The sequence below is a fragment of the Corythoichthys intestinalis genome, chromosome 8 (assembly GCF_030265065.1).
Source record: "Corythoichthys intestinalis isolate RoL2023-P3 chromosome 8, ASM3026506v1, whole genome shotgun sequence".
Taxonomy (NCBI): Eukaryota; Metazoa; Chordata; class Actinopteri; order Syngnathiformes; family Syngnathidae; genus Corythoichthys; species Corythoichthys intestinalis.
Window position 1 is genome coordinate 23,809,217 of NC_080402.1, and position 18,477 is coordinate 23,827,693.

At 38.3% G+C, this 18,477-nt stretch overlaps 1 protein-coding gene across 4 annotated transcripts in view; it reads right to left on the bottom strand.

Annotated features, from left to right (window-relative positions):
• Positions 1 to 16,080, bottom strand: part of apbb2b (amyloid beta (A4) precursor protein-binding, family B, member 2b) — a 118,407-nt gene extending 102,327 nt beyond the window's left edge. For all 4 annotated transcript variants that reach the window (XM_057844480.1, XM_057844481.1, XM_057844478.1 and 1 more), the window contains exon 1: positions 15,960 to 16,080. The gene's annotated coding sequence lies outside the window, so the exon portion shown is untranslated. The remainder of the gene's footprint in view (positions 1 to 15,959) is intronic.
• Positions 16,081 to 18,477: the final 2,397 nt, after the last annotated feature.

Genomic DNA, 18,477 nt, shown 5'->3' on the forward strand with positions numbered 1-18,477 from the left:
GACCATGTGTGAGCATATAACCCTGAAGAAATGCAAAAGTGCGAGTTGTCAACGTGCCTTGCATCATAGTCTCAACACTTCCATAACTGTGACACAGGAAGTTGTTGAGCTTGTTGAGGGAGACCCTGATTAGTCCTTCGATCACAAACAGTGTGGCTTAAAACAACACACATTCCCCTGCACACACACACATTCGTGTAACACAAGCCAAGACACTTTCCTGCATTTTGGAACTCTGGGTGCGTGTGAGAAGGGGTAGAATATGCTGCAACCCCTCCCTCTGTTCCCAGACACCCCCCGGCCTCCTCGCATTATCCAGCCTCTTTCCGGAGGGAGGGGGAGGTCTAGTGAGCTGAGGAAAAAGTACACCATGAACACATTGACACCAAGCTAAACACTATGCTAGAGAGGATGTCCATTCCTGCTTTGAGGAAACACGCATTTAGAGGAGGAGAAATGCGGGGTGAAAATTCATTAAACAAGTTTATGATCATGCCCACAAGCACTGTGCAAAGACAGTGTTTAATACATTATCTGTACACCGTAGAAGACATTGCTGGGAGATCAAATGTATTTTGGATAATTAGAAGCCTGAAAAATTAAGCTTAATAATTTTTTTTGTTTTTCATAATATTGTGACCTTTTTGATTTTGTTGACAGTTTTCAAATATTGCAAAAACATAAAATATCTCAAAAGAATAAAGCAGCATCAGTTATTGTGCAACCACATGATGTCAGTTATTTAGTTTATGTCCCCTCTTCCCAAAAGATTACATTTTAAAGTGGAACTTCAGGATTTTTGACATTAGGCTTAATCTCCGAGTTAGCAGGGGTTAAGTTAGTTGGTGGAGTTGATTTCAACAAATTCCGTTTCGTTTATTTGTTAGTTTCAGGGCTCCGGAGTGGCAAAGCTAGCACAAGTCAATGGCACTATTATAGCATGCCAATAAAAAAAACGATACAGATCTACGAACAGATCCAACATAGTCAAATAAATTCAAAACACAGATCATTGTTTCAAAACACCCATGTGGCCAAAACAATGTCACGCCAAACTGCCGTAATTCATTTCATTATGCAGGACTATTTTTTTAGATGCGTAATACGACCTCAATAAAGAGGAGTGCTTCGTCACTTGTTCTCACGCTGCAGTCAAGGAAGGTGGGAAGTCAGACTTATCCCGCTCGGAGGGTATCCGTTGCGACCTTAAAGCATTCCAAGCTAATGTAAACCGCAAAGATGGCTGATCGCCACAAGTTTTTTTTTATTTTGGCCTTCAAAAGACCTTTTGATCTCCAGCAAACCTGACTTCTCATAAGCGATCAAATAGTGGAGGCGTACTAATGATATTTTTCCGGATCAGAGGTTGGAAACTCTTGACTTCCCACCTTCCTCGAATACAGCATCAGTCTCCTGAGTTAATTGATGGCTGGCAACATGACGAAATGTGCAATTAGAGGCTTTGGAAATATACAGAAGAAACAGGCAAAGGAAGGTTTCCACAAATTCCCTATGAAGAACGAGAAAAAATATAAACTGGTCACTTGCTATTGGCTACGACAAAAAAAAAAAAAATCAGCGGTGAAAAAAAAACACAAAAAAACGATGTGATATCACTTCGCCCTGCTCCTCTACAGAGCTTCTGGGTTGCAAATGTTGCTGTTCATACAGCAATTAGTGACATGCAATGGTAGGTTTTAATTCCTTTATCCTGAAAACATAGCCATCACTATTGACTGCATGGGGAATCGATGATTTTTATGTGTGTTGTTTCTTATTGGCTATAATGGTGCCATTGACTAGAGCTAGCTTAGCCACTCCGGAGCCCTGAAAATTAACAAATAACTTGCAAATGAAACAGAATTTGTTGAAATCAACTCCACTCCAACTAACTAAACCCCCGCCAACTCGAAGATTAAGCCTCATGTCAAAAATCCTGAACTTCCGCTTTAATTGTACATGTTATATTCTAGGTCTAAGTCAGCAACCTGCGGCTCTAGAGCCGCATGTGGCTCTTTAAGCGCTGCCCTAGTGGCATCCTGGAGCTTTTCAAAAATGTTTGAAAATGGACAAAAATGGGAAAGGGGAAATATATTTTTATTTTTAATATGGTGTCTGTAGGGGGATAAACATGACACAAACATTCTTCTAATTCATTAATATTGTAATGAAGTTAAACTGCAGGGAAAATACACATTTACCGCATTTTCCGAACTATCAAGTGCATTGGAGTATAAGGTGCACCTTCAATGAAGGACCTATTTTAAAGCCATTTCATGTATAGGCCGCACTGCATTATAAGGCGCAGCAACAGTAGTAGTAGTAGTAGTAGTAACAGTGATAGTAGTAGTAGTTGGCGTTGCGTTATGCATCCACAAGATGGAGCTAAGCTAAATGGAATATGCCATGATTAAGATACCAACTTTTAAGAAAATTGAAGGCTTTCAGGTGCGCCTTATAGAGCTCGTTATGTATTTGTAGTCAACTTAGTCATTTTGATACTAGGCTGATATAGTTAATATAGATACGTACAGAATGTGCTGCCTTCATTATAAGGCTTATAAAAGGCTTTAATTTTTTTGCGGCTCCAGACATATTTGTTTTTTTGCTCCAGCATGGCTCTTTCAACATTTTGGGTTGCGGACCCCTGCTCTAAGTCATACTAAAGGGGCAAAACAGTTTCTAAATCATTTATTTCCGTCTCATCTTTTATGTCACAAAAACAGGTGTGTGCTGATGTATCCACTGTGTGTGGAAAAGCAAAGAGTTTGACCAACACGTAGCCTACATGGATAAAAAAGCAGGCAAGGGGAGGAAGCAGTACAAAGAATAGTCATATCCTATATATAACTGAAATGTGACAGGATTTCCGAGGGGGAAGGGATATCTGAGCATGAACAAAACACATCCGAGACAATGTGTTTGCGTTCATTTATGTTTCCCTAATGTTGCCTTGTGCTTCAACATTTCACCAGAAAGTGTGAAATGTCACAAGGCTTTATCGTTAGCGCAAAGTTGTCAAAAGTAATTAGCTGCATAATGGAAACTACTATTGAAACAAAAGGTAAAAAAAAAAAAGTTCCTAATGGGAGAAGCAATCAAAATGGGTACCACAGTAAAAAACGAGACGTGAGGAGGAAAGAAAGTGGATCAGAGCGCTAGAGTGACTCATCAGAAAAGGAATGTCCTGTCGTTGCAAGAGGAGCCACAGACACTACTGCAATGGTCGCCCCCCCTCTCCAGCTTTCAATAATCCTGTTCGCTCACTTTCATTTTTCCACTGCTTTTTTTTTTGTCCTATCATTGCTTTCAAAGCATTCTTCAAGACTTCTATTCCATCTATGTTGCCTTGTCAGTGGAAAGTCAAAGTTTATATATTCAGAGTCACTAAAATGGTATTAAAACAAATCCAAAGAAAAAAAATAGGGTTTACGAATATTTTACAATGGCACTAAGTTGAATGGAAACCAATGGCGGTGCATTAATGGGGAGCGCTAGGGCGCCGACTTCACGTTCAGTGTGAGAGGGTCAAAAGCAAAGGTGGGTAGAGTGGCCAAATATTTTACTCAAGTAGCGTTACTTCAAAATAATATAACTCAAGTATAAGTAAAAGTAGTCATCCAAAAAATTGTAATCAAGTACAAAAAAGCATCCAGTGAAAAGAATACTCAAGTAATGAGTAACATCATGAGTAACTGCTTATTTCTATTTATTGATTTTTTTTTTTTTAAATAATGGTATTTTTTTCTCTCAGCACAAACGTGTCTATATGAACTGTTGTTATAATGATACTTTAGAATAACCCATAACATAACCACATTAAGCCATTTATTTTTTTATTTTTTATTTTTTAATGATTGAATTCCGGCACGAGAGAAAAAAAAAAAAAAAAAAAAGACAGAAATGAAGTATTATTCGTCAAAAGAGCATGGGTGCCCTCTAGTGGAGAAAATAGTTCCTAGTTTGAATAGTGAATACTGCAGTTCCTTCATAGTTACTATTATGAAATTAAAAGGATCATATCTCCGGTTTTCCGTGGTCAATTGGTGCCAAATAAAAACTGGGAGAGAGGTTTAAATCGGCACTTTCGAGTCATGTTGAGGGCAGCGCTCTATGTCAAACATTTCATTTTTCACGGTGCTCTAAAGACGCCACGTGATTGAACAGGCTGGCATGATCATAGAACGGCAAGCTTGCCTCTGATTGGTGTATTGGAGTCATGTGATGTGTTGCGACAAATAAATAAATCTGATATGTAGAATAAAGAGGAAAAATGTGCTGAAATAGCCAGAAATAGCGGAGTGAGAGTAGCGTTTTTTCTTCACAAATCTACTCAAGTAAAAGTAAAAAGTATGGCTTCGTAAAACTACTCTTAGAAGTACATTTTTCTCAAAAAGTTACTAACCACCTCTGGTAATAGGCTAAATAGGTTTGCTGAAATCTTACAATAAAAGTACTTCAAAATAATATTTGTAAATCTGTTTTTAGAAGTGCAGGATAAACAGTGTAAATTACAGATGTGTAAATATCTCTGGTGCCGCATTTGATCGGTTTGAGGCAAAGTAAACAATACTTTTTACTCGTTAAAAGCCCAAGTAATTTCGAGACCAGGTTACCTGAGTGGCTGCTATCCGTGATGAACCCATTTGGGGAGTCACAGATGCTCACCTTCTGTCTTTTAAATTATGACTTATTCACTGAGTATCTGGATGTGCAGCCGCATTTTATTGGCTCTAACTTGGCCAACCTTGACAAAGTGTCATCGCAGTTGGTTGAGTACATTTTGAGTAATCAACATGAGTAACAAACTGATGAAACATTCTGCTTGGCAGATGTTTTCTACATACATGAACCACCACAGGATATGACAACTCAACAAAGAAATGTGCCGGGAATACTAAATGGTCACAATCATGATTTGTCATTCCCATTGTGTTTATTCAACCAACAAAAATGTGCTTTTACTAACGATTTAGGCTTCCTTTGTGAGAACCTGTATTTAGAAACTATTTTTCCCACTGTATTATAAAGGAAATTCAAACTAGTCAAAACTGTCACCAAATATGAAACCTTTACTATTTTACCTAACATTTAAATATACCTAACTATTAATTGCCAAAGTAATGTAAAAGTAAGTTAATCCTCAAGACATAAAAGCAATATTCATATTGTCTGAAAAGGATAACTTCTAAATATGTCCAAAATTGTACAAGGTTTTGCCAAATGGCGTTGATGTTATATTGTAACACATTCAAAACATATGTGCTACAGTTAACCAAGTTTGATGCTCTTGAGTCTGGACTGAGGTCAAGCAAGTGAAATTGTATGACTTCAGAAACTTTCAAATATATGGTTAATAATACTTGTTGCCCTTATTTTATGCTTCAGTACATAGCTGACATAACTATAGTTCGGCCAACCAACAAGCAGAAACGCGCTTTATCAGGGTTTATCCTTCCTAAAAGGACTGTGCCATTGGGTAAAAATGTGCCAAAGGGGCAGCTTTGCAGGGTAGGTTGGAACCCACAGCATTGCACTGAGTTGTCCCATTGATCATGGTGACTTAATATTCTTGCAAGTCAGTGCAGGGCTTACGAAAACAACATATAGACAGAAATAACAGATGCCAGGGGGGCAAAATGTCATGCACTAATCCATACTGTACAGTAAATAGCCTCCTGCATGCTTTCTAATTAGCAGGGCACTGAAATTCACTTGGCAACGTCTACTTCCACAGCCTTGCTGATTCTGTATGCATTAGAGCCGCCCATTAATAGCTGAACATTTGCCTGTCAGCTTAAATGTTCCTAGAGGTCACAGTCTGGAGGGAAAAGAAACCCACTAACATGCAGCAGAGTGCCAATCTACACAAAAGTATCACTTTCCAGACTTCATGTCGTAGTATGGTTTGCACTAGGGAGGGTGCAAGAGAGAAAGGTGACAATGAGCTGCAAAAAATATTATGCACATGTCCTGATGCGAGGGGATAAAATAAACCTAAATACAATCAAAGTCATATTGCAACAATTATTACTAGAGCTGGGAATCTTTAGGCACCTAACGATTCGATTACGATTACGATTCAGAGGTTTCGATTCGATTATAAAACGATTATTGATGCACCCCCCTCCTTTTTTTTTTTTTAATGTTTTGTACATTAGTTCCAAAATTGTTCAAAAATACTCTCAGGCTAAACCACACTACTATTTCAGTATCAAGTTAACATATAGCAGTAAACAAATATTAAAAAATAACATTAAATAAAAAACTCCAGTCCCCATTCTGTATCAGCAGCTTTATACTACATTCAATTAATTTAATGTTGTGAATCAACCGTTAAATTTGTTAAAATTGCTCCCTTTATTCCATAATTTCCCTTTTGTCTACTTTCGACATGTGAAAGTTTTAAAACTATTTTAAAGATAGATTCAAGTCAATATTTTACCGATTTAGGAGTATTTTAGATAAAAAGTTAATTTGGTTTGCTTGGAAGGTTCACTACAACAGCCTTGCAGGGAAGTGTACTGCTTTAAGATGGCGGCCGTTTATAACGCCCGCATCTAGCTTTTTTTAGATGTGCTGCTAACACTTCCAAATCTATAGTGCATCTAGTCCTATATAAATGATATCTACCGTAACATCATGTAGCTGTACTTTTAGCAGCTTTTCGGCAGCAGTCAGGTATGTCGTTGTGTTTTTTTTTTTTTACCTCGTTGCATGAGTTGAGCTAGAGCCGTGAGTTGAGCATTGGCATTACCCGAGGGGCCGGGTAATGGGAAGCATGACGTTTAGCTACTCTCGCTCCGTTCCTCCCGAAGACCGCGCGGCGCGGCGCGCTGAGTGTTGTGTACTTCCGCTTTACTTCGCATATTTCAATAATCGGAATTTGGATGTTTGTGAATCGTTCTCGAATCTTCCACGGCCGAATCGCGAATAATCTAAAAATCGGAAATTTTGCACACCTCTAATTATTACTGTTAACTTTTACGTGTCAACTGTCAAGACCTTCAAGTTCCTGGGAATTACAGTCTCCCGGGACCTGAAGAAGGAACCCAACATCAACTCCATCCTTAGAAAGGCTCAGCAGAGGTTAATCCTACTAATATCAGCAACAGAAGCTGTTGATGCACTTCCACACTGTCACAGAATAAGTTTTGTGCTCATCCATAATGGTCTGGTGCTGCTACAAAAAGGGTCCAATTGAAACAGAAAAATTAGGAATTTAGGACTACCGAGAAAATCATTAGTGCTAACCTGTCCAGTTTAAACTCCTATGTTGTTCATGGAATTAAAACTTATAGGAATTTTCTAAGTATGTATAGGCATCAATTCCTCGGATATATATATATATATATATATATATATGTTTATATATAAACGGAGCGGTATCGGTATGGTATCGGCCAATACTGCACAGCCGGGTATCGTATCAGGGCCAGAAAATTGTATCGGTGCAACACTAGTTTGGATGTCACCTTTTAACCGCAATTTTATGTTTCGGGGAAAATTGCCAATGTTTTATAGCAGACTAAAATGGTTAGTACATTTTTTTTTTTTTTATTAGCCTCAATGTAGCAGTGCTAACGTTTTACAATGCTTAATATAGATGAGTTTCCTTATTTTGTATGTCTGAACTTTAATTCCACGGTGTGTTTATGACCAATAAACATCCATGAAAGGAACTGGAGTCTCATATGCAATCAGCAGGCACATGTGCCAAGTGCACGCAGCACACTTAAACACACGCACGCATGCACAATGTATGCACGCGGCGATAAATCGCAGCCGGGAAAATTACCGCCCTCATTTTTATTTAACGTGCGAGAAATGGACTTATTGCATATCGCGACAGGCTTAACCTCAACTTTATTCATGTATTACTTTCAAAGCGGTCAGCGTTGTAAACGTGACAAAAGAAAATGAATGAGTGGTTTTGATGGAAAAATAGCAATTTATATGCTAATAATCAGGTGTTACACTTTTACTTTGTCTCTCTAGAAGGCGGTTAACTTGTACCTCTGATTTAAAGGGTAGGTTCAGACCACAGGTCCTAAGGGACAACAGAGTTTTTGTCACATCTGATCTTTTTGCGTGACCGCTCAGACAGTGTTTTCCTACTAAGCCTGTCCAAGTATTACGCATGCGCACTAGCTCACAGTCCACCATGGGCAGAAACATTAAAACAAATGACTACATATGCTGGCTGTACATTATTTTGTGACCTTATTCTGATTTCAAAAAAAGATGACACAAATAACATACTTAATTATTTTTGCTGTTTATTTAAATATTCCTTATTATTTTAATTTAATAGATTTAATGTTTATATGTATGAATAGAACATGCAAAGATATAAACACACACTCGCCCACGCACGCACGACAACACACAAATATGGTCAAGTTTCCGTGACTTTTAGCCACGTAAGCAACATTGACATATTACACTATGCTTATTTCGTTTCTCTTCGAAGCGTAGCAGGGGATGTACACAGCACTGATTTGGGAGCGAACGGGTTATCCGAGCTCCCCAAGTGCACACAAGTTGTTGCATCCAATTAAAGGCATTGCTCTCTCTTTGGAAGGTAGGACATATACATGCAGGACCTCCAGCCTGAAAGACGATGTCAAGCCAGCCGCTAAAAGTAAGTAGCCTTGCTTGGCTGTCTCTCCACTGCACACCTCAGTCTCTGCAGTCCTCCTGTTATCTACTTTTTCACCTTTTTTTTATGTCATATTTGCTGCATGATTTCTGATTTAGGGACACTCCACAGAGTTCAGACCGCAACCACATTCTGAAAATTGTGGCCCAGATTGGACTTAAAACCACATATGAAAGTGGCTGACATCGGAACTGAAATTTTCCGCTTCTATGCGACTCGCCCCCTTCAAACAGTCAAGAGAGGGTCTTACTCGAGTCAGGTAAAGGTAAAAAAAAAAAAAAACGAAATTCCTTTCCTTTCAGCCCGCGGTGTGAATATAGCCAAAATGATTATACATTAGTGGTGTGTATTGCCTCATATCTGGCGATACGATTCACAGGTAACGATCCGATTGGATCCCGATACTACACTTGAAGACGATTTTTGCAAGATTTGTATATCACTTTTGAAAACTCAAATCAAAATGGACATAAGTACATTCATAGCTCTTCTTTCCTGAAACCTCATCCAGCACTCAAATAAAAATGTTTTTGTGTTTGAGCAACATATGGTTTTCATTATAAGATTTTCTCTTGTTTCAGTCCCAACCTGCTTAAATGCAAGATTCTAAATACTCCATGCATCCATTTTTGCAGTCAAAGCCAAAATGAGCCCAAATTTCAGACTTATAAAAGGACTAATCCGAGCAACTAGAGGACGACGTACACAAATCTCTACTCGGATAGGTCTAATGTTGTTGTTATTTCAGCAGACTGCAAGGCAATGCTGCTGCGTGTTGCCAACTACTGGTCGGGAGTAGAAGTGCAGTCACTGAATTGTTTATTTCCATCAAAAACACACGTGTAAGGATCGATACAACTGGATTTTGAATCGATACAAGAATTGTGTGACGTAATATCACGATATAGCTCAGAATCGAATACCCCTATTATACAGTGTATGTCCTTTTTTTGTGACACTCTTGTTCAAAGAGCAACCGTAACAAACATTGTGTTCAAGTGTGAGCTGCTTGTAGATTTACAGCGCGTCACCATTTTCTTTTTCTCTACGCCTCTCTCTCAGGCATGGGATTCGTGCTGACCTAATCTAATAAAACATTGCTGCCATCCATTGAGCACAGTTCGTCGTTTCGGTTTGTTCCCAGTTTAATAATCAGAACAGAGCTGTCGAATACTCGACCTCACCCATCACCATATAAAAACGTAGTTGACGACGAAAGTCATTGCTGGCCTTCAATGTTTGGATTCCAGTTTGATGGTGTTTCGCATCACTGCACTGAAAAAGTTCAACATGATTTAATGACACCTCCTCAAGGTACTTTTTAATGACCCACTCTCGAAAAACTCGACAACATGAAGGCAGTCAACCAGCAAAATGCACCGATTAAGAGCATTTGGATGAAAATTGCCAGGATGGGCGAGACTATTAGGCAGATGGAAGCAGAAAATGGTCTCACCATCATTTAGTGTCACACCCCGCAGGATGAAGAGGGGCCTCTGTGCTCCTTCTCTGTTCAAACACACCTCACGGGTGTCTGCCCCCTGCAACAACAATGCAGACACACACATATTGCAGCCTGGCTAACAGTGGCTAACACAATAAGCCTATTGAGAGTCAATGAAACACACTGCACCAACATACTGCAATGTGCTCATTTTGCAAAGATGACAACCTGCAAGGAATCTACTCTGTGCTGTCTTTAATTCATCCTTCATGTGTCCATTCTGGTCAGTGCTTTTACACACAGATGTACGCATGCTAGACATCTACACACTTGTTTGGTCAAGGGCGGACAAGCCGTATTGTTTCAAAAGGGAAGTGAGGCAGCGATAACAGATCTCCCTGTTCTTTATCTGATTGCTCACACACACAAGCACACTCCTTTCCCATCAGCTGCTGTGTATAAAACTGATCTTACACACACACATGTACAATATTCAAGTCTAGCCAATTATTACATCCAAATTGCAGATGCATGATTTTGGTTTCACAAGTAGCAGTGGACATGAGCTAAACTGTTATTTTTTATTTTGCTTAGGAAATCTTTTCGACTAAATCAATTTTAGCCTCTCACTAAATCGTTGGTTGCATTAAACAGATGCACATCTATCAGAAGATCTGTGACCTGTAAATGTTAAGGTAACCCCTCTTCAATTCAGCTTTTCTTGGGCCATACAAAGTTCACAGAGCCACAGTGTATGTATTTTAAGACTTTAAAAAGGAAGAGAGGTGAAACGAATAGTTTAGAAACTCAGCATCTGGGCATTTAGTATTGACATTGTTATAGATACATAGACACTTCAGACAGGTCTAAAGTAAGCCAGCGAGGACAATGGAAGGAGGGGAGGATGACGGTGCACCATTTCATCTACAGTGACACATTTACTTATTTGGACCAATCCAATACGAGCCTGACTCAGCTCAGTCCTAACTCTCTGACTGTTTACTTTATATCAAGCAGACAAGCGAATCAGCCATGTAATATTTACTGAAAATGTATAACTGAGTGCTAGATTAAAAACAACAGCACATGAGCGATGCAGTCAAAACCAGAACGGAAAGAAAGAAAGAAAAAACTGTGGAACGCTCCAAAAACAGCTAGACATGGCGATTATTGTTACTGTCAACAATGTCCTCCTCCTATGACAACTAGGACAAACCCTCAAGCCCAAATAAATCGATTGCAATCAACTGCTCGATCTCAATGATAGTTCGCTGGTCTATTCTTTGTTGCTATTGGATTTACCTTTTGATTGATCTCCAGGTAAACCAGTCATGCTTTAGTGGAGGAAGGAACCAATGTCACAACCCATTTAACCTATCATCCACCCTGCCTGGCATCTAGCCCTTGATTGACAAACATGACAGCAAGTCAGATCTCGTTTTTGCATGACTCAAAGCACATGCGATTAACCTTGTCCACAGTGATTAACACTGACATCTTCAAATTTCTGCCTAAGCAAGGGTAAAATATGAGAGTGAGGAAAACCACCACTGGTAAAATAACCCCCCTCCCCCCAACTATAGTATGTATATTAGGAGTGTGACAAAATATCGATAAAGTGATATATCGCAATGCTTTGTAGCCCAAAAGGTTATTAATATATCTTTTTAAAAAGGTCTGACTTATAATAATAAATAAAAAGGAACAAACAAGTTGCTACCAAAATCTTCTACTAGAATAGTGTCTACGTTTGCGCAATGGCTGTCATTGACGGCGCTGGACATCTAATTCATTTTGACTGCATGAGACATCTAGCACCGTCAATAGCACTCAAACCAGAGCATTCTCAACTAGTTTTATGGGTATTTACAGGTCACTTCTTGTTCATTTTAGGGCATTTAGGGTTGATTTTGAATCACTTTCTATTAATTTGGACACATTCTTGAGTCACTTCCTTTTCAGTAACCCAAAGTTAACAGGAAGTGACCAGAAATCAATAGGAAGCGACTAATAATCAACAGGAAATGATGTGAAATGACCCGAAATTAACTCAATGCCAATCATTGGCTGCTACTGATGGCCAAAGACATCCAATCCGTTTGAAGTGGGAGGGATAGCAGCAGCATTTGTTCATCTGCCATCCTCCCAGTTCAAACGGATTGGATGTCTACTACTAGTATTACTACTACTGCTACAACTACTAGTCTTTATTAGCTGTTTTGTAGAATATCGTAGAATGATATCATCGTTATCGTGAGCCTTGTATCGCAAAGCGTAGCATATTCTGAGGTACCCTGATGTTCCCACCACTAGGGCTCGCTTTGGCACAGGTTTGATCAAGAACACATCCTATTTAGTAACGTCCCTTACTTGGAAAAGTGTCCCCGACTTGCTCTGAAATCTACACATTCTCCTTGTGACAGATTTCAGGCCTTTCCCACTTTATAAATAATATAAACATTCATCCCTAAATTTCTGTAAACAAACAGGCAGTCGTATGAATGTATGAATGAATGACAAAGACAGGCATATTACATATCGTCTGGAGAGATTGCCAGGGATAGAATGGGGAATGGGTTTTGCTGGCAACGTCCAAGCAGCACCATGCCACAATACAAGCAGCTGAAACCATCACACAACAATGTGAGCAAAGTCGAGAGAATGTTTTACTTTGTGTGTTTGTTTCACAAAGACCTTGTTTGCAGTGTCATGAGAGATGTACATGGGACAAGACGGCCATTGCACACTCTCTGGGTGACAGCCACAAGAGGTGTCAAAATGATATTGTGTGAAATGTATTGTCTTCAATACAACAATTGTTACAGAACCAACTAATGCTGCGATTAATGGCTATTTTAAAAATCTGTCAAATTTTTTTTTTATTTGTTTTGGTCTGTAACATGTCACAAAATGAGCCGAAATGGCCATTGTTTTCCAAAGTATTACTTACCAAAAATTCCAAATACTTAGATAACTTAAGCAGCTTGTACACGAACAAACTATTTTGTCAATAGTATTGTAATTGTTTGACTATTTTTCTGATCGTGTATGGACGACACTGATGACTAGGGATCTCCTGATCGCATATTTTTGCACCCGAGTCCTGATTTTGAGAATCTGCCAGTACGGATTTTTATTTATTTTTTTAAACATTTTACAGTAGTGTACCGTATACAGTATTTCCTCCTCCTCTTTTTCTGGGAGTGTTGCGGAGGATAAAACGTGTATTGTTATGTTTCTTTTGGCAATGCCATTGTATTTCTGGATTATATTGTTACTTTTTAGCTCTTAAAAAAAAAAAAATAAATATATATAAGTGTGCAGCCCAAAAAAGTGCATTTCCTTGTGCACTGCCTACCAATAAAACACGGGGCTTGTTTTTTTTTTTTTTTTTTTTTTTTTTTTTTTAATTTAAATATGAAGTCATTCGTTTACGTTTGTGAAACTGTAACAAAGAAACAACATGCATTCAACAACACAACTGCACAATAAACGCCGGGATACAAATACCATGTCGACAGCACACTTCACTTCAGCTATAAGCGATAAAAATAGGTTAGCTTCCATGCAGCAGAACTAATTAACAAATTTCGTTCATATAGCTTTTCCCCATAAACACACATATACTGCATATTATCAGGTTGGTATAGATGTTAAAATACTTACAGACATATAGTGTCCAAGGCAGAAACGTTACAGAAAGCACTCAACAACGTCAATGCGACAGACAGGCGGTTTACTGTGAAAGTGAATGAGCATGTGTTCCAAACTGTGTCACACGGTGGATGGAGTGAATTATTATGACCACAAGGTGGCAGTAACGTACAGTAAAATGTTAACTGGCTCTAAACCCTGACGACTCTAGCCAGCACAATATATTTATTTTAATTACATATAGCATAAACTAAAAACCCGATCCTTTTCACCTGATTCCGATTCTCTGAAAAATGGCCTGATTGGCCTGATTTCCGATCACGTGATCGGATCGGGACATCCCTACTGATAACCTAATAGCGAAAATCAGCAATATCAATCTATCGAGAACGGCTTTCATTCCCTCAAAATAATTGTGCCTTTGGCACTCCATTAACATTTTGCGTAAACTTCACATTTTGATTTGATGTGGGATAGCCCATATCGTCATGGCGCCCCACAAACAGAAGAAACAAATAATGTTGAGCTGATAGATTTATATTAGAGTTTATCCACACTTTTAAAAGTTAAAAGTGAGGATTATAGTGATAGAAACACGTAAAAAAAACTATTGTCTATGAGACTTTTCCACACAAATAACACCAGCGGTTTAAAGAATGGGAAGAAAAATAAACTCATGATCACCAAATTTGTGCGCTGCTGAAACCAACTGTTCAGCGCTGTTGGTCCGTCCATTGTGACTGCTGGGAACATACCGAATATTGCACAACATATATTGAGCATGTAGGGCAAATAACAAACTGAAAATTATATTGAGATCGATACTATTGATGAAAAGGTCTATGTGTGTATGGGGTCCACTTGTGTCGTAAAGATTATCAAACGAGTGATAAATTAATTTGATTATTTGTTGTGGATCAATCGATGCAGCTCCACAATCAATTAATTTGTGTGAAATCCAATTGAAACTTCAGTTATATGATTATTGCATCCTGAACTACTTTTTGTATTTCTAGCTTCTTTCTTCTATCCTCTACCGCTCTAAACAAACTAGGTTAAGTCAGCTGACCACCCCACAGAATCGGGGTTCCACCAAGGTTTCCTCCTCCTTTTAACCCCCATTACAGAATGGTTGCTAATATTATAGTATTCAATTAATTTAATGAAAGACAAGTACTTTATTTTTCTGTGAATTGGCAATATACAGTCTATTCAACATAACAAAAACAGATTAGGGATGTCCCTGATCCAATCACGTGATCGGAAATCGGGCCATTTTTCAGAGGATCGAAATCGGGTGAAAAGGATCGGGTTTTTAATTTTAAAAAAACAAATACATTTTTAAGGACTAAAAAGTAACAAAATAATCCAGGAATACAATGGCATTGCCAAAATAAACAAAAATAAATATGTTTTATACGGCGCAACACTCCCGCAAAAATCAGAAGAGGAAGTACTGTAAACAGTACAGTACTGTAACATGTTTGGAACTTTTTGTTCAATTAAACAAAATAACTTTTTTTTCGGTTCAGATTCTCAAAATCAAATGACTCTGATGCAAAAGTATGTGATCAGGACATCACTAATAAAGATTATTCTGATTACACCAAATTTATATAGAATTATAGCTGATGCTGGCATGATGGTTATCAAAACAAACAATATGGCCTTTCAAAAGTAATATCATATGCTTAGAAAGGTTTGAATCACATAACTTGGTTTATGTTGTCATCATAGAATGGATGGTAAAGTATTCAAGCTAACAAAAATAGGCATGCATTTGATGTTTGGGATTTTTTTTTTTTTTTTTTTTTAATTTAAAACTATAAAACAATAAACTTCCATTGGCCATTTTAGCAGCCTTTGCAAAGCACAAAGAGACTTCAGATGTATGTTGTGTATGTGTATGTTCAGGTGTATTCAAAAGTATAGCTTTTCATTAAGAGGAAAAAATACAGTCAGAGTTGACAATTAGACGAAACCCCTGATGGGTTCCATGAACGCCCCATCGAGGCTCCTGCTTCCCGACTCCCGTCCGCACTCCGCAGCACGGCGAGCCCTTCCGATGCAAGACTCAATCGGCGTTCGTACGACTAACCCCCTCGTCGTTGTTTGTAATATATTCCAGAGCGAAATGTATCCAAAAGAAAACATAACGTCAACCGTTACGCGCAGTTAAAGCTACAATTCTTTACTCACCTCGTCTCCGGTGCGTTTACGTCCTACTCGCTCTTCTTTCCTCCGTATTCGCTGTGCGTCTTTCTCTTCCTCCAGCCCACCCAGATGCCACTCTTCCCCGGCAGAGGGAACCCGGGAACGCTGCTCCGGAAGCAAAAAGAGCCAAAGCTCCTCCCCACTTCTTTTAACGACCATGCAGTTAATATAAAAGACACATGCCAGTGTTAAATGTTTAAATCTTTTATCATTTATCTGTAGAAAAGTAGAGTAAAACCCCAGCAGAACAATACAGCGATGTTTTTTTGTTATCATTTTAAAAAGGAAAAAAAATAAATAAATTAAAAATGAAATAATGAAGTTGTGCAAGTTTGCACACCATCTTCTAACACTTCCATCCATTATTTTAATTTAATTTAGTGTTTAATACCATTGTATTAATTTAGAAATATATTTACACACATAAAATATATATTTTTTAAAAGACTGTAATAATTGAAAAATAATATAACAATACAAACAAACACTAATAACAATAATAACTCATCACAAATAAATACTTTTTTTTTTTTTTTAATGTAACTGACCAAATATAGTCACTCACCCAAGAAAAGGTTGACGGTCTTAATTGCCAACTTTTGAATAACTGCTCACTGTAGTAACCACTGTCCCTGAAATACTTCAATCCATAGACTTCATAATGTAATTGAGAGGGCGCGGGGCCGATAAATAGAAGGTCTGCATTGGTGAGGCCGTCAAAGCTGACCGATTGGAATCACAGACAAATAGCTTTTTTTCGTGGAAAATTCTTGTGAATAAATGCTTAAATCCCTGAATTCTTTATCGATATGGATGTAAAACAGTCTCAATTCTTGGTTAAAAGCAAAATAAACGGTGCAGGTAGCATTTATTGTACGTAAATATGTCGAATGTGCTGCTAGTCTTTAAGTCACTGTGGCGCCGCTTTAACACAACAAAGAGCTTTTAACGTAGAAATTCTTGTGAATAAATGCTTAAATCCCTGAATTCTTTATAGATACGGACGTAAAACAGTCTTGATTATTGGTTAAACGCAAAAAAAAAACATGCAGGTAGCATTTATTTTACGTAAACATGTTGAATGTGCGGTTCGTATTTAAGTTCACTGTGGCGCCGCCTTACCACAACAAAGAGCGTTTTACGTTTAAATTCTTGTGAATAAATGCTTAAGTTCCTGAATTTTTTATAGATATTAAGTAAAACAGTCTCGATTCTTGGTTAAAAGCAAAAAAACGTGCAGGTAGCATATATTTTAAATAAATATTGCGAACTACGATGCAAATGCCTCACCGGCTAATTTCTCAATTTTTTTCAAGTTTCAAAATGCATGCATGGTACGGAAAATATAATAATTACCTTGAATCCTTGAACAAATCACTCATGACACAATCCTTCCTGTTTGTATGTGGTACAGCTTTCGTATGTTTTGAACCGAAATTCACCGTTAGTTCGCTGCATTCATATGTTTGTGAATAGCTCCTCTTGATGTGGGCGGCCCCCTGCTTAAAGGAGTTGCATAGTGCATGGCCGAGCTGACCCGTCAATAATGATGATGTCTATGCTTTTCTATGCTCAATCATTGCCCTATATGAAAGTGTCCAGTAATAAACAATCAAAACAAAATACATGAGAGAACTGTTGAACCTTTTAGCCATAGTTTGAAAATGCATGTTTAGCGCAAACACATCTAGTAGAAAGTATAAAGTAGCAACTTTTTGGTGCAAACTTTACTCATCGTGTATGGAGAAAAAGGAGGATGAGTACAATCCCAAGGACACCATCCCTACTGTGAAGTATGAGGGTGGAAACCTCATGCTTTGAGGCTGCTTTTCGGCAAAGGGGACAGGACGACCACACTGTATAAGGCAGACGATGAATGGTGAAATGTATCGTCAGATTTTGAGCCACAACTTCCTTCCCTCAGTCAGAGACTTGAAGAATCGTGGCTGGATCTTCCAACATGACAATGACAATCCGAAGCACACAGCCAAATTGACCAAGGAGTGGCTGCGTAAAAAGCATATCATGGGACTGGAGTGGCCTAGCCAGTCTCTGGACCTCTATCCAATAGAAAATCTTTGAATGGAGCTGAAACTTTGTGTTTCTCAATGACAGCCCCGAAACCTGACAGATCTAGAGAAGATTTGTGTGGAGGAATGGGCCAAAATCCCTGTTTCCATATGTGAAAACCAGATGAAGAACTACAGAAAGCGTCTGACCTCTGTTATTGCAAACAAAGGCTTCTGCACTAAATATTAGCACTGATTTTCTCAGGGGTACAAATACCTATGAACCCCATTAAATTACAAATAAATCATTGAAAAATCCTACAATGTGAGTTCCAGATTTTTGTTTTTAGATTATATCTCTATAAGTGGAAATGCATCTATGATTGAAATTTCAGACCTCTACCTATTTTCTAAGTGGGTGAACTTGCAAAATCACATGGGGTGCAAATACTTCCGCTCCTCGCATCATGTGCTTAAGGATTGCAATGATTATG